This window comes from Heteronotia binoei, chromosome 15, assembly GCF_032191835.1.
Source record: "Heteronotia binoei isolate CCM8104 ecotype False Entrance Well chromosome 15, APGP_CSIRO_Hbin_v1, whole genome shotgun sequence".
NCBI classification, from domain to species: Eukaryota; Metazoa; Chordata; class Lepidosauria; order Squamata; family Gekkonidae; genus Heteronotia; species Heteronotia binoei.
Genome location: NC_083237.1, coordinates 887,791 through 912,090, shown reverse-complemented (window position 1 = coordinate 912,090; position 24,300 = coordinate 887,791). Strand labels below are relative to the sequence as shown.

Sequence of the window (24,300 nt, the reverse complement as noted above, 5' to 3'; positions counted from 1 at the left end):
GGGGTGGAGACATTTAAGAAATGGAAGGGATAAAGTGACAGACAGTAGAAGGAGACAAGAAGTGACTGAAATGAGTCTGTGGGGGCCATTTTATTTGGGTGGGGGGTAACGAAGGAGAAGGAGGAGACAAGATGGCAGGGAGGAAAGGACAGCTGAAGAAGAAAGAGCAAAATGTTAGTGGTGGGAAGTGAGAAAACGCTGGGGGCTGCAGCCCCAGAGAAAGATGGCCTCTGAATGGAGAACTGGGGAGGGTTGTCATCTTCAGGAAGACAAAATGGCTGGACTAACAGTAGGCTGAGGGGATGGTGGTCTTCCTCCAGGCAGAGGGGAAGGCAAACTTGGCCTCAGGGTGCTTTGGGGCCACAAATGCAGCGTCTGTGGTGTGGGAGAGTGTGAGGAGAAGGAGGGACGTGCTCTGCTCAGGTAGCCATGGGCAGGCAACGGGCCCTGAAGGCCACAAAACCTCACTCAGGTGGCTGCTTATTTCTTACTCCTTCGGGACAGAAACACATCATATAAAGAGCCTGGACTCTTTAAGGTTTAACACCCCAAATATCTCTGAGGTGCTCCCGGACTCCAGTCTAACAATACGTAAGTTGCCACACAATGAGTCACACTCAACAGATCCATAAATATTCAGTGATGTGAAACTGTCTCAGATTTGTCACAACGCTTTTCTTACATGGTTAAAACAAGTGCCGGTTGAAATTAAATCCATCTAATATGGAGGTGCTGTGGCTGGGCTGAGGGAAGCCAGGTTTAGGGTGCCAACTCCCTATTTTTTTTTTTGCACATAAATCAAACTTTATTGAAATAAATAGAGGCTACAACAAAAGGGATAGCAAAATAAATAAGTCATTCCAATTAAAAAAATACGAAAACAAATAAACAACCATATACATCAGAGTATCCTCATTACAGTAATACATAAGAATGAATGAAAAGGTCTGGTTTACTAAAACAAATACAAAGGTGCATGTCAAAACATTAGAAGTAAAGCAAATCTTGATAGTAAGCATTTTTTGGAACGACATTATGATTTGTCAGGTACTCCACTCCCTATTATTGATGGTGTGCCATTAACATCACCACCGACGGTCAAGAGTCTGGGTTTGATTCTGGATACCTCCCTTTCAGTGGAGGCCCAGATCACAAATGTGGCCAGTCTGGTGTTCTTCCACCTATGCCAGGTTAGGCAATTGTTCCCCTACTTGTTTCCCTCCAACAGTTACAGCGATCCATGCATTGGTCACCTCCAGATCAGACTACTGTAACTTGCTCTACACAGGGCTACCCTTGAAGCTGACCTGGATACTTCAACTGATCCAGAATGGAGCCCATATACAACTGGTGCTCTGCCAGCTGCACAGGCTCCAGATTGAATACCGCATCAGCTTCAAAGTTCTGCTATCAACCTTTAAAGAGGATGGTGTAAGCCACTTTGGCACCCGACTGGGATAAAAGGCAGGGTAGACATGAAGTAAACAAACAAACAAACATGGAATCTTCTACATAACCATTATATCCCAATTTTTTTTGTAACAAAACGTCAACACTTTCTAGATGAACCCTGCCCTTGATACCTGCATAGAAATCAATAGATAACAAACAGTTTATATTGTTTCCTAATACTCACTTTTTAATAACCCAACAGAATAATTATTGGAGCACCACTGACCAGAGGAATGAGCACCCAGTCTAAAGACAGCAGAGGAGACTTCCTTTTGCAGAAGGTTGGTATGTACAGAAAGGGAAGGTTAATACTTGAATGCTCTGCCTCCACCCTTGTCCTTGGCTGGAACCAGCCCCAGTCTAATCCCAGTTTCTAGCGGGTACAGCCAGAGTCCACAACTGGCACTAGCCCTCGTGTGTGTCCATCTGTTCCCTGCTGTGGCCACCATTCGTGGGGAATGCAGAGAATGTGGTCACTGGCTACAGGCATGATTAGGAATCTCCCCCCCCCCCCAATTTACATCAAGCACAAGGCATTAGTGGCATTAACTTTGCAGGGGAATCGTTACCAATGGCAGCCACTAAAGCAAGGAGATTCCAGTCCGCTCTCTCTGTGTCACATTCCCAGAGATGAGTCATAGCTCTGTGCTAAGAGGTTTGGCCCCACATGAAGTACCTCATGTACTTTTATAACTCATGTCATGGTGCTTTACAGAGCATCATGGGTCATGTGTGCATTCTGCTCTTACACCCGGGAGCTGAGGCCAGAATCTGGCTCATTTTCTCTTTATAGCAACCCTGCAAGATTGCTTGGTACGGAGCAAAGCCACGCTCCTCCCAGAATTTGATCCGGGGTTGCCTTCTCCACCTCCAGCTGCACTTCCTCCTTTCCTCTGGATCTCCATCATACCGCAGATGGAGTTAATCTGCTGTAGCTCTGCATAACAGGAGCCTTGTGGCACATGACAGACTGCCCATTTTATTCTGCCATACGCATATGTGGGCTTGAGCTAAGGCTACCAACCTCCAGGTGGTGCCTGGAGATCTCCAGAACAGCAGTTGTGCTCCAGGCTGGAAAGGCAGAGTGTTAAAGCTGCAGTGCTGCAGTCCTAAGCTCTGCTCACGACCTGAGTTCGATCCCCGGTGGAAGCTGGGTTTTCAGGTAGCCAGCTCGAGGTTGACTCAGCCTTCCATCCTTCCGAGATCGATAAAATTAGTACCCAGCTTGCTGGGGGGAAAGTGTAGATGACTGGGGAAGGCAAGGGCAAACCACCCCGTAAATAGTCTTCCGTGAAAACGTTGTGAAAGCAACGTCACCCAGGAGTCGGAAACGACTGGTGCTTGCACAGGAGACCTTTCCTTTCCTTTGAGAGAGGAGGGGCCTTGGTAGGGTCTAATACCATACAGTCCACCTTTCGAAGCAGCCATTTTCTCCAGAAGTGGAATAAAGGTTTTACAAAACCAGAAACAAAAAAGCCAGCCGTGTAGACTGGAGATGGGTTGCAATTCCAGGGGATCTTCAGCCACTACCTGGAGGATGGCAACCCTAGAAGCTGAGTTCCCTTGGAGGGTGGATTCTATGGCCGCCTATCCCGCTGAGGCCGTTCCCCGCCCTCCCCTGGCTCCACTCCCACCATCTCCAGCCCAGAGTTGGCAACACCCCTAGCTGAGTGGACTGGGCCAGATGCCCGAAGTGTCCCCAAAGTCCTCCTCCGGCCAGGCAGCCCTGCCGCAGAGAGAAGCAGAGGTTGCCTGGCCTGGCTTACGAGTGGAGCTGAAATCTGCTCTGGGACCCCCGGCTGCAGCCGCACTACCCCATCCAGACAGCAGGGGGAAGCTGGGCCGGAGCCATGGGGAGGGAAGGCCATCCCCCAGGCCTGGCGGATTGTCCCGCGCTGCCCCACAAGGAAGGGCGGGCTGTGTTGGGGCCTCCTCCTCGCCCACCTCCCTCCTGGCAGCGCTGCGTGGCGGGAACAAAAGCCAAGAAGCTGTCCAAGCGGAGGAAATGAACTCTTTCCGTAGCCAGGCGAAGCCTCCAGCCCAGCTCCCTCTGCTTTCGGGGGGAGGGGGAGGCCGGGCAGCTTTCCCGTCCTCACCCTCCCAGCCACAAAAATGGAACCTTTGGCTGTAAGAATAATAAAGTGGGAGCTTGTGGTATTTACGAGGAGGATCCCATTATTAAAAAGAAAGAAATCCTCCAATGTCTTTTTTTTAATGCAACTGTGTGTTTCTGCCCAACATTTGCAAGATGGGGGGGGGGGGAGACAAAGGTATAACTACATAAAAACCATGTGAGCAACCCAAATGAACAGCAGGAGGGTCCATGAGAATCAGTGAAGGCACATCTGTCCACGAAGGGGGAAAAGGAATTTCCCCGGGGGTGGGGATCATTCAACCACTTGGGTGCCACAGCGGAGAAGACCCTTTCTTGGCTTACCACAGGCCCAGCTTCAGATGGTGTTGGCACCCCCGGCAGGGCCTCCAAAGATGACCATAGTGGTCAGCTACGTTCCAGTGGGAAGCTCTTCCTAATGTTGAGCCGGAAACTCTTCTGATTTAATTTCAACTAATTGGTTCTGGTCCTACCTAATAAGGCCACAGAAAACACTTCCACAGTATCCTCTATATCAGTGGTCCCCAACCCTTTTGGCACCAGGGACTGGTTTTGTGGGAGACAATTTTTCCACCAGGAGTGGGGAGGCGATGGTTTCAGGATGATACAATTATGCACTTTATTTTGGTGTGGTGGTGGACTCTTATCTGAGAGAATCAGTTTTGATTTCCCACTCCTCCACTTACAGCGGCTGGAATGGCCTTGGGTCTGCCATAGCTCTCACAGAGTTGTCCTTGAAAGGGCAGGTTCTGGGGAGAGCTCTCTCAGCCCCACCTACCTCACAGGGTGTCTGTTGTGGGGGGGAAGGTAAAGAAGATTGTAGGCCGCTCTGAGACTCTGTCCTTGAAAGGGCAGCTACTGTGAGAGCCCTCTCAGCCCCACCCGCCTCACAGGGTGTCTGTTGTGGGGGAGGAAGGCAAAGGAGATTGTAGGCCGCTCTGAGACTCTGTCCTTGAAAGGGCAGCTTCTGGGAGAGCTCTCTCAGCCCCACCCACCTCACAGGGTGTCTGTTGTGGGGGGGAAGGTAAAGGAGATCGTGAGCCACTCAGATTCGAAGTGGAGGGCAGGATATAAATCCAATGTCTTAGTATTATTACTACATTGTAATATATAATGAAATAATCATACAACTCACGGCCCAGTGACTAACATGCTGTGGACCGGTACTGGTGCACGACCCAGGGGTTGGGGACCCCTGCTCTATATGATAGTCCTTCAAATACTTGAAGATTAACACCTCTCAGTTGCCTCCTCTCCAGGCTAAACATGCCCAGCTCCAACCTTTCCTCATAGGACTCGGTCTCCAGACCCCTCACCATCTTCGTCGCTCTCCTCTGGACCTGTTCCAGCTTGTCTAGATCCTTCTTAAAATGTGGTGCCCAAAATTGAACACAAGACTCCAGGTGATGTCTGACCAGGGCAGAGTAAAGCGATACCATCACTTCATGTGATCTGGACACTAGACTTCTGTTGATACAGCCCAACATTGCATTTGCCTTTTTAGCCACCGCATCACACTGTTGACTCATGTTCAGCGTCTGATCCACTAAGATCTCTAGATCCTTTTCGCACATACTACTGCTAAGACAAGTCTCCCCCATCCTATAACCATGCATTGGATTTTCCCTACCTAAATGTAAACCTTTACATTTATCCCTGTTAAAATTCATTTTATTGGTTTTAGCCCAGTTTTCCAGCCTGTCAAGATCATCCTGTATCCTGTTTCTGTCTTCCACTGTATTTGTAACTCCTCCCAATTTAGTATCATCTGCAAATTGAACAAGCATTCCCTCTATTCCTTCATCCAAATCATTTATAAAGATGCTGAACAAAACAGGTCCCAGGACAGATCCTTGAGGCACTCCACTTGTCACTCCTTTTCAAGAGGATGAGGAACCATTCACAAGCGCTCTTTGGGTGCGATCTGTCAACCAGTTACAGATCCACCTAGTGGTAACAGGATCCAAACCACATTTTACCAACTTGTCAGCAAGGATAGTATGTGGAACCTTTTCAAAAGCCTTACTGAAATCAAGATAAACAATGTCTACAGCATCCCCCTGATCCAGCAAGGTAGTCACTTTCTCAAAAAAAGAGATCAGGTTAGTCTGACAGGACTTGTTATTGAGAAACCCATGCTGGCTCTCAGTAATCACAGCCATCCTTTCTAAATGTTCCAGGACTGACTGTTTGATGCTTTGTTCTAAAACTTTGCTAGGTATAGATGTCAAGCTGACGGGTCGGTAGTTTCCCGGATTGAAGCTTCAAGGGCAGCCCCACACACAGTAGCCTCAGCTAGAGGTTACGAGGGCTTGCATCGCCATGGCAGGCTCTTTTGTTCCCCCAGGAAGGTGCTCCTAGCCAGGTGATACCTGTTTTTCCAGCAGGAGGAGGCCGGGGGTCCAGCAGCAGCGCATCCTCCCCCAAACTACACAAACCCTTTTGGAGGAAGTGGTCTTTTTTGAGACAGACATGAAAAACGAAAAGCCTTCCCCCGCCCCGAGCCCGGTCTCGGCAGGCAGCAGGCTGTAGCAGGCGCACTTCGGGCCGGCTCCGGGGCTAGTGCCGCGGGTGTGCTGCATGCCCGTGGAGGAGAGAAAGGGATGCGCCTCTAGACCCCGACTCAGCACCTGCGGGTGCTGCTGCCGGGCAAGAGCCTGCTTCCCTCTGGCGCATCTCGCTGCTCGGGGCCGGCAGGTTGCAGCGCCGCAGAGGTGAGCAGCCCGCGGCGCCCGGGCGCGTTGCCCTTTTAAGAACTGCCCACCTCCCAGGGAGGGGCCAGGGAACTTTTCCCGTCTCGCGACATTCCTCCCCCCTTCCCGCGTGCTCCTCCTCCCCGCTCCGCCTTTGCCCTGCCCGGCGGGCGCCGGCGCCCTCTGCCCCTGCACCGCCCGGGCCCCTGCTCCCCGCGCCCGCCACCATGCCGCCGCCCCGGCCCTGAGAGCAGCCAGGGGCCCCCCGGCGGGGAAGGAGGAGCAGGAGCGAGGTGGGTCGGCCCGGCCGGCGAGGAGAGCTGCTGGGGCGGGCGGCGGACCCCCCAGGCCAACAGGGCGGGGAGCGGCCCCGGGGCGGGACTCCGGACCTTCTTGCGCCCCCCTCCCGCCAGCCCCAAGGGCAGGGAGCGAGGGGACGGCCAAGATCGCCGGCCTCGGGGTCACAAGGGATGTTGCCGGCTTGTGGCTTGGCTCGCTTGCTGGAGCTAGTCACTCTCTCTGCTTGCGGTCCTGGAGAGGCTGCGCAAGAGCTTCCCTTCCCTTCTTCAAACTGAGGTGTGAGGAAGTTTCAGAGGGCAGCGATTCCTAACCATGATGCAGCAAGCATCCCCCACCCTCCCCCCCATCATTGCCTGGGTGTTGGGGCACGAAGACTACCTGGGGAGGACTGGCATTTGGACGTGATGCGGGATGGAGTGTAGATGAGATACAGCCCTGGAGGAAAAACCATGGCCAAAGAGCTGTGTCTGCCCTCCCCCCCCCATCACTAGGAAAGAGGCCACAAGGACCCCATTCTGGTAGCAAAGAGGACTGATCTCTGTGCTGGTGCTGGACCCCTGCCCCCCCCCCCAACGCTTGTCTGGCTTGGGGTTCCAAGCACTGAATCCCACCCCCCAAAGCTTGGAAAAGCAAAGACCTGGGAGGGGGGGAGGTTGGGAGCATAAAGGAGAACCAGCTTGTCAGTGGTTATTTTTAGAAGCGTGACCTGTTCCCGGCATTGGATGGGAATACATAGAAACGTCCCTGAACTGTGCTGCAGCTGGAAGATACAAACTGTCTCTGTGGAGGACAGGCTGTGACAGTCCCCTTCTTTTGGGATTATAAAAGTGGGGGGATGATCTTGCTCCTTGGACTAATGGAGGCTGATGCTGGAGTATGCAGAACTCTTTTGTGGCACAGAACACTTCCTCCGGCCCAGCCTTGAGTCTAGCTGGAGTGTGCAGGGCAGGACGAGGCGGCGTGTTTACCTGGCACTGCTCTCGGACGCACTCTGACCCTCCCCTGGCTGCAAGGAGGGCCACAGGGCTGAGGAAGAAGAAGGTGCCTGGTGTTGGGAGAAAGAAGGAGGATCGGTGGTGTATGGGAGGTAGATCAAGATGGGAGGTAGCCGTGATAGTTAGCAGTAGAACATGGCAAGAGTTCAGGAGCGCTTTAAAGACTAACCAAATTGGTGGTGGGGTGTGACCTTTCGTGAATCACTGCTCACGTTAAAGACTAACCAAATTTATGGCAGGACTGGAGCTTTTGTGTGTCACAGCGACTCACGAAGGCTTCTACCCTGCCACAAATTTGGTTAGTGCTCTTTTCTCATGGCATTTTGGAGGTCTCAGATGTCTCTGTCCACAGAGGTCCTCTTCCTTGCCTTGCTGACTATCTTTTTTGGGTCGTTTAGGTTGCAGAAGAAGGGGACAGGTTCCAGAGCCCGGTGCCCAGAGATGGCCTTCCCTCCTAACTCTGCTGCAGGCTAATGTGTCCAGAGGGCATCCTGTTGAGATCCAGTCTGCGGCTTGGGAGCAGCTGCCATTGGGGAGAAAGGTGAGAGGAGGAGAGAGACAGCAAGGAAACAAGTCTCTGTGGGGAAACGGGTGGCTGGGGCTGCTTTGGTTACATCTCTCACTTCTGGGAAGGGCCCCTAAGAGCCATTCTGTGTCTCATAGTTTTGTCAGGAGACTGTCTGGTGACTTTCCGCCCCCCTCCCAGATTGGTGCTTAATTTCTGGGCTGGTTTATATATGCAGTCTGCCTTTGCCTTTCTCTGTGAGACTCAAAGAAGATTACTTGGTGTAAATCAACACAATCCATATGATGAGGCATCTGATAAACATGCACCAGGACTGGAATTAGAGAAATCTGCATAAGTACAGCATCTATCATACAAACAACGTGGGAGGCTTTGAATAATAACACACCGGTTTAGCAGGGTTCTCAAAGGCGCAGTTTTGCACAAGAGGTTAGGATACAAAACAATAATTGCACACACACACAATCTTGTCCAAAAGGCTAAGAAACAATAAACCATACTTCTGCTGTTCTGAACAAAACGGCTGAAGGTGGGGAGGATTTGTCTCCTCTCTTGTCTTGGTTTCCCCTTCAAGCGTGGCCAGAATGCAGTCATAGGAGGACTTCCCTGCCTCCTTTCCAGATGGGGATTTCTCAGTGTTTTGTGGTGTACTGCTTAAGACTGGTGGACTATAATCTGGAGAGCCAGATCCGATCTGCCACTCCTCCTCCCCATGCTGGGTGACTCTGGGCCAGTCTCAATTCTCTCAGAACTCAACTCCACCCCCTCAAAAGGTGCGTGTTGTGCAGAGAGGATGGGAAGGTGATGGTTAGCCACTTTGAGACTCCTTGAGGTAGAGAGGAGTGGGGTATAAAAACCAGCTCTGCTTCTTTTCAGTTTTGCTTTTTAGGCTTTCCTGCTCCAGTTGCCTGCAGTCTGTTCCTGCAGGGTGGCTGGTGTGGGCTTGGTGGCAAGGTGGGGTGGGGGGGAGTGATGGGGCAGGGGGATATAAGCCCTCTGTGGGAACTGGCGCATGGGGCAGAGCTGACCCTTCCCCTCCAAAGCCACTGTTTACCGCTGGGAAAGAGTCCTCACACTCCTGGCTCTGTTTCTCAGCCCCCTGCCTCCTACAGAAAGTGGCTGCTGAGTTTTCGTGATGACCCGGCAGTCTTCTCTTTGGGATTTCCCCCTCTTGCATGGGAGGGGGGCAGTGACAGTGAGCCTGTCCTGTGTTCATTGACACTCCTGATCCTGATCGCTTCCCTCGTGGCTGCTCATTGAGGGACAAACAGCTGACCAAATATCTCCTCTTTTGCCAGGAGGCCTTCGTGACCCCCCCCCCCCATCCCCGCAAAAGGCTTTGTGTTAAGGGCTGAGCTGGCCTGGGATTTTGCTCGCTGCTTGCCTTCCTGCAGGCTGGGAGTTTGTTTTGTGTGCTGCTGCTGTTGGATCTGGGCTGCTCAGCGCGGGGAGGGAGAAGCTCTGCTCAGAGATTGGGCTGCTGTTACTGGGAAAGGGAGCGTTGCAAGGTTTGCCAGCCTGCTGGGTCTTGGTGGCAGGGCAGGAAGGCAGAAGTGCTGCCTGCCAGCTCACTTTGCACTCTGTTTTGCTGTGTGAGCCTTTCCCTTCCCTCTTTGGCCTCCTACCCTGGCAGTCCCAAAGCTCCCTTTGTCTACTCCCTTCCTGCCAATGACTGACCGACTGCAGCCCTTTCTGCCTCTGGGCCTTCTGTAAGGTGCTCTCTGTGGCCCGTTCTTTCTTCTACTGTAGGCAGCTTTTGTGCTCCCTTTCCTCCCCCCCCCCCATCTGTTCTGCCTTTCTGCTTCTGATCCTTTTTCATTCAAGGCTGCTCACCTCTGGTGCCTTTCTGTATGTGTCACAGAAGGACCTGGTCTCATCACAGCAATGGTGGGCTCTTCTAAAAGTTGCTACTCCCTGGCAAAAGAACATCAAAAGATGAAACTGCCAAAAGTTAGAATTGGTTGGGGACTTTGAGATCCTCTCCTAAGGACTTGACAAAGACCTGGGACTCATTATTCCTTACAGGGGTTAGTCAGGTTAGCGTAACTTGGAAGATTGCAATATCAACAATTCCTGCAGTTGTGAATGGCCTTGAATTTTCTTTTCTTTGGGTTTGTGTGTGTGCGTGTGTGTGCGCGCCTGGAAGTCACGGCAACCTCTGGTGACTGACCCCTACTGGGGGCCTGGAGGATATTCAGAGAGGTGGCTGAATAGAGCCTGCCCCTTCTCTCCCAACTGCTGGTATTCCAAGGCAGTCTCCAATTCAAGTACTTGCCAGAGTCGCTTAGCTTCTGAGCTCTGACGAGATTGGGTTTGCCTGGGCTTATATCCAGTCATGGCGAAATTTTCCTTTTCTTGATTGCCTCTCCCCCTGTACTTCACTCCATGGCCCTGCATCCCCTTCCTCACTTTGTATTCAGAAGTCTGAGGACCACACCTTTGGCAGAGCAGGTCCTAGTCCATTGCAAGTTCTGCTAGAGTGAAATCTTGATGGTTTGTAAGGCCGCTGCTTATTTTGCTGTGGCACGTGGGCACAGCTCCTCCTGTTGCTGGGGTGGTGTCTAGAATCAGGCCCCCGGATGAGGGTGGCAGGTGGGGCTTCATACAACTGGATGGTGGGCTGTGTTGGCAGCCCTTGCAAGGGAAAGAGAGAACTTGTGGACCTCTTAAATGGCTGCTTGTTTTTTTGGATGCCTTTCAAGCATTTGGCTTTTCACTCTCTGTAAATACTGGGTGTGCCGGCTTTTTCTGCGTGCATGCATGAGCACCGAGGTGGTGCTCAGATCTGACTCCAGCCACATCCCTGCCTAAGCATCTCTCTCTGGAGAGAGAGAGTCAGTCACTGTGGATTGTTCATGCGCACACCCCCTTCTGTGGGAGATGCACAGCACCTTCTTTGGAGCTTTGGGAAGAGCACACGGCCGTAGAGCTCCTGATGGAGTTTCCCCACCTCTGCTGGTCTGTAGAGTGCAGTGACCTGAATGGAGCTCTGATGCGGGGTGTTGGTGCCGCCACAGTCGTGCTGGGCTCATTCTGGCCTCTGTGAGGCAGGCTGGGCAATACGCTTCCTGGGTAGCCTTGCCAGCGGGAGAGGCAGAATGCTGTGAAAGGTCCCCAGGGCACTCAGGGGGAGTCCTGGCAGGGTATGTTTTTGCTTCTCCCTTTTATTCATTTATACCATGTTTTTTGCTCCAGTGGGGGCCAAACTGGCTTACAATGTTTTCCTTTCCTTCATTTCTTTCTTACAACCACCCTGTAGGGTAGGTGAGGCTGAGAGTGTGCCTACTGGGCCCGAGGTCACCCAGCCAGCTTCTAGGGAATGAGTGGGGATTCGAACCCAGATCTCCCAGTTCCTAGTCTGACACAAAGTGAAGATTCTGCACCAAGGTTGCCTCCAGGTCTCAGCTGCTGTTTGTGAGTTTCCTGCATTGTGCAGGGGATTCGACTAGATGACCCTGGAGGTCCCTTCCAACTCTGTGATTCTATGACTCTGATAGAGCGGTTCCTCAGTGGAACAGGCTTCCTCCTTGGGAGGTGGTGGGCTCTCCTTCCTTGGAGGTTTTTCAACAGAAGCTAGATGGCCATCTGACAGCAATGAAGATCCTGTGAATGGAGGAGGAGGTGTTTGTGAGTTTCCTGCATTGTGCAGGGGGTTGGACTAGACGACCCTGGAGGTCCCTTACAACTCTATGATTCTATGACTCTGATAGAGCAGTTCCTCAGTGGAACAGTCTTCCTCCTTGGGAGGTGGTGGGCTCCCCTTCCTTGGAGGTTTTTCAACAGAAGCTAGATGGCCACCTGACAGCAATGAAGATCCTGTGAATGGAGGGGGAGGGGTTTGTGAGTTTCCTGCCTTGTGCAGGGGGGTGGACTAGATGACCCTGTTGGTCCCTTGCAACTCTATGATTCTCAAGAAAAGACTGTGGCTTGGGAGGGAGGATTGCTGCTTGCTTCTTTGCAGTCTAAAGGCTTCAGGGTTGATAAGGAACTGCTGAAGAAGAGGTGGGTAAACATTTCAGCTGACTCAGTGGTGGGATCACATTCTCAGGCATCCTTGTGCATGGGATTTCTTCTTCCTTTGTCATGGTCTCTGTGCTTCACAGTGTTGGGATTGAGGGCGTCTGCTCATCAGAGGCTGTCTTCCCCAGTGCACTCCTTTCTCCCTCAGAATGTCTGGCAGGGTCCTCGCTCTGCTGCATTGACTATTCCACCCCCCCCCCCCCAAAAAAATCTTCACTATATTGTTCTCTTCCTGCTGGGTTGCAGCCAGTGTTCCCTCTAAGCTGAGTTAGCGTGAGCTAGCTCATAGTTTTTTCAGGCTCCAGCTCATACATTTTTGTCTTAACTCAGAAAGCATGGCTCTAAAGCAAATTAATTTATGCAGCAGCCAAATTGCTTGCTCACAATTTTAATGCCAGTAGCTCATGAAATAGGATTTTTTCTCACAAGGCTTCACAGCTTAGAGGGAGCATTGGTTGTAGCAGTGTTGATTTATCTTTTCAAGCAGCTGGACTTCTGCCTGCTCCTTGCCAAAAAGCCTGATTAGCTGTGTGGGTTATGAGACCTCTCTGGGTCAAAGAGACTGATTTTATTGAAAAAGACTGTGAGGGAAGGAGCCGTGGCTCAGTGGTAGGGTAGAGCATCTGCTTGGCATGAAGCAGGTCCCAGGTTCAATCCCCAGCAGCACCTCCAGGTAAAGGGATCAGGTAGAAGGTCACGGGAAAGACCTTTCTCTGCAAGAGACCCTGCAGAGCTGCTGCCCACCAGAGCAGACAAGACTGCCCTGGAGAGACTGAGGGTCTGATCCAATATCAGGCACCTGGTTTTCTCTGCTCTGTAGTTGTGTGAGGCAGAGCGCCTCCAGAAAAGCAAGTGGAAAAGAGTTAACTTGGATTTACAAACATCTGCTCACTCTTATTTATTTTATTGGTTGGATTTATATCCTGTCCTCCCTGCAAACAGAGATCAATAAGTGTTAAAAACCAGTCAATATAGCAAAAACAATTAAAACAGTTTCAAATAGTTAAAGATGGCGAAGCACAGGTAACATGATTATAATGTAACCCGTAAACTGGAACAGACAGTAATAGTCACAATGAGACGTATATAATATCAGTTCTCCGGGGATGAGCGATTTTTGCAAGGAGGTCAAATAACTGAGTGTCCACCTCCTCAACCAAAGGCCTGGCAGTACAGCTCCATTTTACAGGCCTCGCAGAACTGCAATAAGTTGTTTTGGGAATGTTTTTCTCGATGTCTGGAGATTCTCGCTTGCTCAGATTTGGGAGGGGGGGGCACTGGCTGCCTTCTCTTCCTGTTTAAATGAGGGTAGATGCTTTTGGGCACGGGTGTGTGTCCTTTACGGCCAATAATTAACACTGCCTGATGGCCCAGGAGCCATAATTAAAGGCTTATCGGCAGCACCCCTCCTGCCGCCTTGTACTTTGGGCGGCTCCTTCATGCTTTGGATGCTGCAGGAGAGACCAGCTTGACGATCAGCCTCTAAGGGCCATGAGAAAGCAAGCTGGCAGGTGGGCAGGCCTTCGTGTGGGGCCTTTTCCCAAAAACCGACCACCTGAGCTGTCCGCCTCATTGGTCACCTGTGCGTGGGGAGGATGAAGGCTTAACTACCTAGAGCTGTTATTCTGGATGCTGCTTGCAAGGAGGCTGCTGTTCCATGGCAGAGCCGTGCCTCACCTGCGGAAGGTCTTGCAGCCAAAACGAGTCTCGGCATCTTGGGTGCCAGAGGTGCTGGGGAAGACCTTCCTCTGCCTGAGTCACTGGAGATCTGCTAGGTAGAGTGGACAGTCCTGAGGTGTCTGAGGCTGTTCCAGAAGTACAGTTGCTGTTTTGAGGCCTATGTTGCGCTTTATTGTTTACCTTGAGAGGCCGTGTGGTATAGCAGTTACAGTGTTGGGCTAGGCCCAGGGAGGCCTAGGTTCAAGTCTCTGCTGTGCCATGGGAAGTTGTTGCGGGTGCCCTAGGGTCAGTCTTGCCCTCTCAGCCTCGCAGGGATGTTGTGAGACAAAATGGAGGAGTGCCTTGTAAGATGCTTGCGGGAAGGAGGAAAAGCTCTTTCTTCGCATTTAGCAGAGTTCTGAGCCTGTTTGGCCCCTCCTCTGTGTTTAAAAAGCCATTCCCTGCAGCTGCTATGTGGTTGTGGGGAACCCCAGCTGGAATCCAAACCCAGCTCTTTAAAAACCCCGGTTTGGCCCTTTGTATGCCCTTTTCTCTCATTGTCTGAGATGTGAGCCGAGGCGATGCTCCCCAGGTCTTTCAAGGGGCACTCAGGTCTTCCCTAAAGCACCCGCCTCTCTCAGTAGAGGGCCAGGTGGAGAGCGGAGGGGGCTCTCTGTGAGGCAGCCGCCTGCTGGCCGCATCAGGATTCTAGCTTGGGTCAAAAGCGGTCCAGTCTAGGGTGCCAGTTTTCTTTTCCTTTTTTTGTCAGCCTGAGTTGGAAAGCTTAGCTTTGTGGCAGTGGTAGTTTACTTTTGAAAGGAATGCCACAAGCCAAAAGGATGTTGTTCCAGGCTTGCTCTGTCTCCTTTGCTTACCCAGTCGGAATATTTTTGCAGCCAGGGGTGGCTGTTGGTGGGAAGTGGAAAGAGGGCTTGTAGCTGCAGGACAGAGCTGAAACAGCAAATGCTTTAAACACACAAGCCAGTTTTGCAGCTATGAAGCCCTGCTGTGGGGAAGCGGGAGTGAAAGGGGCCCTGGGAAAATCCTCATGCTTCAAAGACCTGCAGATGATTCAGTTGAGTTCATTTTTTTCCAAGCATATGGCAAGTGAGAGCAGGAAGGAGTCTTTCCTGGACACGCTCAGAAGTTGCATGTAGGTGGGGGGAGGATGCAGAGAGAGGCCAAGAGAGAGCCCGGCTGGTGCTGCTGCTTCTTAATGTGCAGGCGGCCCTTTTGCCAACAGAATCCTGTCCCTAAGAGGCTTCCTGCCCCATCTGATTCCAGATAGTATTGCCAGGCAGTGTAGCGTAGTGGGCGAATGCCTGGTTTGTGGAAAGAAATCTTCCAGACTCACCCAGAGGACCGTTTAGATTGCTACTGGTGTCCTTTGGTGGCTGTAGATCTGGGCACCAGGGGGGGGGGCTTGTGGCCAAGAGGCTTAAAAAGCATGGCTAGTCCCCATCCTTCCCTGGCTCTGTGTGCAAAGGGAGCATTCTCCTCCCCACCTCTGCTAGTCCCCTCCTCCTGCATTTCGACTCTGAGCTGACCACGCAAGTGTTGGGCCTCACTTGCTGGGCTTGCCGGGTGGCTGCTGGCCGGCTGGCCCTCCTTCCTTAGGCCTGACTTGTGTGGCAAGTGTGTTAGCTGGTGCCCTGCGGGGAGGAGGAGGGAGTGGGGTGGCTCTTTGGGCCCTCTTGATCCAGCTGGGCTGGGCTGGGCTGACTGCTCTGGCCGAGAGGAGCTCTCAAAACAGGAAAGATCTCTTTGTTGGGATTCCAGCGCACTTGCTCGTTTTTACAGCATATTCTCTCTCTCTCTCACACACACACACGTATGCACAGACACCCAGATAAACACACGCCCCTCTGTAGGAATGCAGCTCCCTGGCTGGCCGTTCTTTTGGCTCTGCACATGAAAATGGAGGGTCTGACATGCCTGAGGTTTTCATCCCAGGTTCTTATTTTTGTCTTAGCATCTTAAAACTTGGAAACGGAGATTGTTGAGTTAGGATTTTTTTTTTAAGAGCACTGTTTATAAAACCAAATGTTCTGATGGCTGGTGTGGGTGTGCTCTGTGGTCACTACCTGGTGGATGGTGGCCTGCGAGTGGATGTGGGTCTCCTCCCCTTGGCTACCAGACCCTTCTCCCAGGGCATCCATATGTCTTCGGACTAGTAGTTGCTGGTTTGTCTGGCCCACCAGATGGGTAGAAAAGGCAGCTGTGAGGGAAATATTTTATGGCCCGTCCCTGCCAGGGGTATACATCTTGTCTTGCCGTCTTTGCTGCCTGCTTCGTATCTGCAGAGTGACGTGGCCCAGGCCAACTGATGTTTGCACAGAGTTAGCGCATGAGCTGAATATTTGAAATAGCGTCCCAGATCTCCTCCCCTCCCCCTCCTCTGGAAGTTTGCAGAGAAGAACGGACATGGCCGGGGTGGGTTGGGTGTGTGTGTGTTGCAGGCTGTCTTCTGTGGCCAGGTTTCTGCATAATTTTAAAACTTTAATCCCAGAGTTGGAAGGGGACAGCCTCCTGCCAGTGCGGGAACTAGATATATACATATTGTTGACAACTGAATACGTATCCAGTCAATACTGAGAAACCTTCAGAAGGCTTTGTTTGATTCACATTTGCTGCAGAGAGGAGATCATAGAATCATAGAGTTGGAAGGGACCTCCAGGGTCGTCTAGTCCAACCCCCTGCAGGAAACTCACAAACACCTTCCCCTAAATTCACAGGATCCTCATTGCTGTCAGATGTCCATCTAGCCTTTGTTTAAAGACCTCTAAGGAAGGAGAGCCCACCACCTCCCAAAGAAGCCTGTTCCACTGAGGAATCGCTCTAACGGTCAGGAAGTTCTTCCTAATGTTGAGCCGGAAACTCTTTTGATTTAATTTCAACCCACTGGTTCTGGTCCTACCCTCTGGGGCCACAGAAAACAATTCCACACCATCCTGTATAGGACAGCCCTTCCAAGTCCTTGAAGATGGTGATCCTATCACCTCTCAGCCGCCTCCTCTCCAGGCTAAACATGCCCAGCTCCTTCAACCCTTCCTCAAAGGACTTGGTCTCCAGACCCCTCACCATCTTCGTCGCCCTCCTCTGGACCTGTTCCAGCTTGTCTGGATCCTTCTTAAAATGTGGTGCCCAAAACTGAACACCAGACTCCAGGTGCGATTGGGATGTCACCGTGGACCAGTGGGGGGCTGAGGCTCTGGGGTTGTTGGGACTGAGTACTTTTCGTGCAGAGGGGTGTGGTTCAGGCTCCGGTGATAGAGGGGTGTGGGGAAAGCCTCAGGCCATGGAGAGTCACTGGCAAGCTGAGCATCCGATACCAGGAGGCTGGAGGGACCAGGGGCTGGCCTCTGGAGGAGGTCGAGGTGCAGGAACTGTACACCTGATGCTGGAGCCCGGGGTGAACACAGGCCGGGTTCATCTCTTCACGCTCTTGCTCTGCTGGGGAGCAGCTGTCCTGGCTAAAAATAATTCCTTTGGAGCTGTCAGCAGCCGTCATGTGAGCGAGCAGTTTGGTTTTGCTATCTCTGCACTGCTGCTTTGATGTCCTTGGGATCACATTGTGCCCGGAAGTGACCAATCTGTGTTGTGTTTTGAAAGGGGGCTCAGCCGTGGGGGGGGGGCAGTGTTTCCCCCAGTCGCCTTCAGCCTGTCCTGCATTCTCCAAGGACAAGCAAGCGTGTGTATTATTTGGGAGCTGGGTCATGGTAGATAACTCACTGAAAATGTCAAGACAGTGTGCGATTGCAATAAAAAAAGGCCCAACGCCATGCTGGGGATTATTAGGAAGGGAATTGAAAACAAATCAGCCAGTATCATAATGCCCCTGTATAAATCGATGGTGCGGTCTCATTTGGAATACTGTGTGCAATTCTGGTCACCGCACCTCAAAAAGGATATTATCGCTTTGGAAAAAGTGCAGAAAAGGGCAACTAGAATGATTAAAGGGTTGGAACACTTTCCCTATGAAGAAAGGTTAAAACGCTTGGGGCTTTTTAGCTTGGAGAAACGTCGACTGCAGGGTGACATGAGAGAGGTTGATAAGATTATGCATGGGATGGAGAAAGTAGAGAAAGAAGTCCTTTTTCTCCCTTTCTCACAATACAAGAACTTGTGGGCATCCGATGAAATTGCTGAGCAGTCGGGTTAAAAACTGATAGAAGGAAGTACTTCTTCACCCAAAGAGTGATTAACATGTGGAATTCACTGCCACAGGAGGTGGTGGCGGCTACAAGCATAGACAACTTCAAGAGGGGGTTAGATAAAAATATGGAGCAGGGGTTCATCAGTGGCTATTAGCCACAGTGTGTATATATATATGTGTGTGTTTTTTGGCCACTGTGTGACACAGTATTGGACTGGATGGGCCACTGGCCTGATCCAACAGGGCTTCTCTTATGTGACACAGAGTGTTGGACTGGATGAGCCATTGGCTTGATCCAGCAGGGCTTCTCTTATGTTCTTATGTGACACAGAGTGTTGGACAGGATGGGCCACTGGCCTGATCCAACAGGGCTTCTCTTATGTTCTTATGTGACACAGAGTGTTGGACTGGATGAGCCATTGGCTTGATCCAACAGGGCTTCTCTTATGTTCTTATGTGACACAGAGTGTTGGACTGGATGGGCCATTGGCCTGATCCAACAGGGCTTCTCTTATGTTCTTAGGTGACACAGAGTGTTGAACTGGATGGGCCACTGACCTGATCCAACAGGGCTTCTCTTATGTTCTTATGTGACTCAGAGTGTTGGACTGGATGGGCCATTGGCCTGATCCAACATAGCTTCTCTTATGTTCTTATGTGACTCAGAGTGTTGGACTGGAGGGGCCACTGGCCTGATCCAACAGGGCTTCTCTTATGTTCTTATGTGACTCAGAGTGTTGGACTGGATGGGCCATTGGCCTGATCCAGCAGGGCTTCTCTTATGTTCTTATGTGACACAGAGTGTTGGACTGGAGGGGCCACTGGCCTGATCCAACAGGGCTTCTCTTATGTTCTTATGTGGCACAGAGTGTTGGACTGGATGGGCCAGTGGCCTGATCCAACAGGGCTCCTCTTATGTTCTTATGTGACACAGAGTGTTGGACTGGATGGGCCATTGGCCTGATCCAACAGGGCTCCTCTTATGTTCTTATGTGACACAGAGTGTTGGACTGGAGGGGCCACTGGCCTGATCCAAAAGGGCTTCTCTTATGTTCTTATGTGGCACAGAGTGTTGGACTGGATGGGCCAGTGGCCTGATCCAACAGGGCTCCTCTTATGTTCTTATGTGACACAGAGTGTTGGACTGGATGGGCCATTGGCCTGATCCAACAGGGCTCCTCTTATGTTCTTATGTGACACAGAGTGTTGGACTGGAGGGGCTACTGGCCTGATCCAACAAGACTTCTCTTACGTTCTTATGTGACACAGAATTGGACTGGATGGGCCACTGGCCTGATCCAACAAGGCTTCTCTTATGTTCTTATGTGACACAGAGTGTTGGACTGGATAGGCCATTGGCCTGATCCAACGTGACTTCTCTTATGTTCTTATGTGACACAGAGTATTGGTCTGGATGGGCCATTGGCTTGATCCAATGTGGCTTCTCTTATGTTCTTATGTGACTCAGAGTGTTGGACTGGAGGGGCCACTGGCCTGATCCAACAGGGCTTCTCTTATGTTCTTATGTGACACAGTATTGGACTGGATGAGCCACTGGCCTGATCCAACACGGCTTCTCTTATGTTCTTATGTGACACAGAGTGTTGGACTGGATGGGCCATTGGCCTGATCCAACGTGGCTTCTCTTATGTTCTTACGTGACACAGAGTATTGGTCTGGATGGGCCATTGGCTTGATCCAATGTGGCTTCTCTTATGTTCTTATGTGACTCAGAGTGTTGGACTGGATGGGCCATTGGCCTGATCCAACGTGGCTTCTCTTATGTTCTTACGTGACACAGAGTATTGGACCGGATGGGCCATTGGCCTGATCCAACAGGGCTTCTCTTATGTTCTTATGTGACTCAGAGTGTTGGACTGGATGGGCCATTGGCCTGATCCAACATGGCTTCTCTTATGTGACACAGAGTGTTGGACTGGAGGGGCCATTGGCCTGATCCAACAGGGCTTCTCTTATGTTCTAATGTGACACAGAGTGTTGGACTGGATAGGCCATTGGCCTGATCCAACATGGCTTCTCTTATGTTCTTATGTGACACAGAGTATTGGACCGGATGGGCCATTGGCCTGATCCAACAGGGCTTCTCTTATGTTCTTATGTGACACAGAGTGTTGGACCGGATGGGCCATTGGCCTGATCCAACATGGCTTCTCTTATGTTCTTATGTGACACAGAGTGTTGGACTGGATGGGCCACTGGCCTGATCCAACATGGCTTCTCTTATGTTCTTATGTGACACAGAGTGTTGGACTGGATGGGCCACTGGCCTGATCCAGCAGGGCTTCTTTTATGTTCTTATGTGACACAGAGTGTTGGACTGGAGGGGCCACTGGCCCGATCCAACAAGGCTTCTCTTATGTTCTTATGTGACACAGTGTTGGACGGGATGGGCCACTGGCCTGATCCAACACAGCTTCTCTTATGTTCTTATGTGACACAGAGTGTTGGACTGGGTAGGCCATTGGCCTGATCCAACGTGGCTTCTCTTATGTTCTTATGTGACACAGAGTATTGGACTGGATTGTCCATTGGCTTGATCCAACGTGGCTTCTCTTATGTTCTTACGTGACACAGAGTGTTGGACCGGATGGGCCATTGGCCTGATCCAACAGGGCTTCTCTTATGTTCTTATGTGACACAGAGTGTTGGACTGGATGGGCCATTGGCCTGATCCAACAGGGCTTCTCTTATGTTCTTATGTGACACAGAGTGTTGGACTGGATGGGCCATTGGCCTGATCCAACATGGCTTCTCTTATGTTCTTATGTGACACAGAGTGCTGGACTAGATGAGCTGTTGGCCTGATCCAACATGGCTTCTCTTATGTGACACAGAGTGTTGGACTGGATGGGCTGCTGGCCTGATCCAACATGGCTTCTTTTATGTTCTTACGTGACACAGAGTGCTGGACTGGATGGGCCATTGGCCTGATCCAACATGGCTTCTCTTATGTTCTTAAGTGACACAGAGTGTTGGACTGGAGGGGCCATTGGCCTGATCCAACATGGCTTCTCTTCTGTTCTTATCTGGTTTTTAAATTAGGGTTCTGTCCAGCTTATCTTTGCTGTTCCTTTGCTGTCTGCCTCCCCCGCAGTTCCCCTTCTGGTGGGATTAAATGACTGTGACTTGGATGTTCCAGGGTTTCTCATCAGATCTCAGAAGCTAAGCAGGGTCTGCTCTTGTCTGTGTTTGGATGGGAAACCCCAAAGGGGGTCCAGGGTCGCTATGCAGAGGGAGGCAATGGCAAACCACTTCAGAGATCTCTCATTTTGAAAGTCCTGTGGGGTAACCCTGAGTCGGCTGTGACTTGGCAGTGCTTTTCACCAGCAAAGTGTTAAATCCAGATGCTGTGCTGAAGCCAGATGTTCAGGGAAGGGTTCATAACTTATGGGGCACGATGTCCTTTGCACCTAGAAGGACCCAGGGGCTCGGCTATCAGAGCTGGATACGGGAACTCTGCCGGAGATCTCAGAGGGTGACCGGACCAACGCTCTTCCTCTGTGGAAGGCCTTTGCATTCCTCTCATTTCCAGGCCAGCTGCTTCCTTGACGCTCCTGTGTGTTGAATATGTATGCGGTTGCAACCGTGGATGCATAAATCCTACCTCTCTTGGAGGGCGGGGATGCCCTGTTGGGAAGTGTTTCCGTAGCCAAAGATGGGGAGGGAACTCCAACCAGGTGGGACTGGTTTGGGTGGCAGCATGGCTGACGGGGGTGCTGGTTGGGGTAATGATGAAGATGAAGATTCCGACTGGCAGTTTGGAAGATGCTCTTGGATTCAGCATGGTGAAGGGAGTAGATTGTTGGATTAGGGCCTGGGAGTAGCAGATTCCCACTCTGCCAGTCACGTGCTCTCAGCCTCTCCTACCTACCTCAAAGGGCTGCTGTGAGATAAAATAGAGGGGGGGGGACAATTCTGGGAGCCCTCTTGGGTCCCCCCTGGGGAGAAATGTGGGATATAAAGGGAGTAAATCCCTGGATGTCCAGGTGGCAGAGGTGGGGAAGAGCCATTAGGCCAGTGTGTTGCCTGTGCCCTTCCCCAGCCAGAAGGTGCCTGCCACAGATCCTCATGCTGTTTTGCTCACACCAGATTAGTCGCATTAAACCATGAAACTGGCTGCTGGGTGGGGGGTGGGTGAGAGGGTGGGCAGGCAGCTCAGGGCAAGCAACTCTGGCTTCGTACGCTTCGAGCCGACCCCTGGTGAGTGCCTCAGTTTAAAGTGCTCCGGGACTGCCTCCTCTCCTATGAACCTACCTGTGTACTTGGATCATCTTCGTGTCCCCAAGGGCATTGATGAAATCCCCAGTTCCCCCTGCTGTCGACTTTCTGCCTGAGGCAGGACATTTTGGGAGGTCCTTTGGGTAGGCTTTCCCAGGCTGGACAAAGAGCAGCTGTGGACTCTGTGTGTGTCTGTGTATTTGAAGAAGAAGAATTGCAGATTTATACCCCGCCTTTCTCTCTGAATCAGTGTCTCAGAGCGGCTTACCATCGCCTATATCTTCTCCCCCCACAACAGACACCCTGTGAGGTGGGTGGGGCTGAGAGGGCTCTCACAGCAGCTGCCCTTTCAAGGACAACCTCTGCCAGAGCTGTGGCTGACCCAAGGCCATTCCAGCAGGTGCAAGTGGAGGAGTGGGGAATCCAACCCAGTTCTCCCAGATAAGAGAGCTCTGGCTGACCCAAGGCCATGCCAGCAGGTGCAAGTGGAGGAGTGGGGAATCCAACCCGGTTCTCCCAGATAAGAGAGCTCTGGCTGACCCAAGGCCATGCCAGCAGGTGCAAGTGCAGGAGTGGGGAATCAAACCCGGTTCTCCCAGATAAGAGAGTTCTGGCTGACCCAAGGCCATTCCAGCAGGTGCAAGTGGAGGAGTGGCGAATCAAACCCGGTTCTCCCAGATAAGGGAGCTCTGGCTGACCCAAGGCCATTCCAGCAGGTGCAAGTGGAGGAGTGGGGAATCCAACCCGGTTCTCCCAGTTAAGAGAGCTCTGGCTGACCCAAGGCCATTCCAGCAGGTGCAGAGCTATGGCTGACCCAAGGCCATTCCAGCAGCTGCTAGAGGAGGAGTGGGGAATCAAACCCAGATAAGAGTCCGCGTACTTAACCACTACACCAAACTGGCTCCCTGGGGAAGTGGTGTGGAGAAGAGCTGTGGTTCCACAACTCATGTTAGTGGGATAAAAAAAGGGGTCTGCATCTCCTGAGTCTCTTGCTTGCAGCCCTGTTTGTGGTTATTGTTGTGGTTGCGTCTATTGTTGCGGTGCACTTGTTGCCCCGGGGTCTGCTTTGGATGGCAGGTGAGCCTCTGTGTAGGATCCCTTTCTCTCCCCACTGGGTCGTTGCCATGAGAGGCTTCTTGTCCTCGCGGTCCCTCTTGGGAAGGTTAGCACAGAAGTCCCCTCCTGCGTGTCCAGTGGCCCCTGCCTCCCTGAAGTGCTTGGCTGGCTGGGGCTGGAGAGCAGTGTTGCTGCCTTGCCTTGGGCTGTCTCTGCTTGCTTGCAGAAGCTGAGCATTGATAGCTTCAGATCAGGACTTGTGCTCTTTTGGCAGTACTGAAGGGCGCAATCGACAGGTGCCTGGGTGTGAAAAGGGAGGAGAAGGCGTGCTTGGCATCCTCCGTGACTCATGGCTGGCCTTCCCTGCCCGGCAGCGTGCCAAGGGATTGTTTTTTCCCAGGCGGCTTGTATGGGCTTGCTGGTTCTCTCCACCTTGATGCCAGCAAAAGCTTTCTTCAGGGGCTGGTGATGCTCTTGAGGAGTGCGTTGTCTGTCATGTGGGAACTGATTTCTTGTTTCTTGACTGGCACATGGAGACGGGGCTGGGGTGCTAAGGGCAGGCTTTAATGAACATATGAACCTTTGAAGCTGCCTTCTACTGAATCAGACCCCCCTCAGTCCATCAAAGTCAGTCTTGTCTACTCTGACTGGCAGTGGCTCTCCAGGGTCTCCAGCTGAAGTTTGTCACACCTATTTGCTTGGACCCTTTTTCATTGGAGATGCCGGGGATTGAACCTGGGACCTTCTGCTTACCAAGCAGATGCTCTGCCACTGAGCCACCATCCACCATCCCTTTGTGTTTATTTTTTCATTTGTATCTGGCTTTTCAGGTGATGATGGTTTCCCAGGGTGGCTCAGGTCAGTTGTGAGCGAGCCGGGTTCCTGTCCTTAGTCTGCCGGTGACAGAAGACAGAAGGGAAGATTCGGGGGAGGGAATGACTGGATCGGTCATTTGTCTGCAGCACAGTAGCCTCCAGTTGCAGAGCTTTTTCCTGGGCAGGTGGCAAAGCTGCCTTTTAAAGGATTGGAGGACGGCTCATGCAACTCCGGTTTTTGAAAAGGAAGTTTCAGTGGGAAGCATTCGCGGAAGG

General features: G+C 51.7%; 1 protein-coding gene across 1 annotated transcript in view; it reads left to right on the top strand.

The window, feature by feature from the left end:
* Window positions 1–15,611: 15,611 nt before the first annotated feature.
* The window catches only part of KIF1C (kinesin family member 1C), a 45,369-nt gene continuing 36,680 nt past the window's right edge, over window positions 15,612–24,300 (top strand). Inside the window, exon 1 of the mRNA XM_060255588.1 lies at window positions 15,612–15,723. The gene's annotated coding sequence lies outside the window, so the exon portion shown is untranslated. The remainder of the gene's footprint in view (window positions 15,724–24,300) is intronic.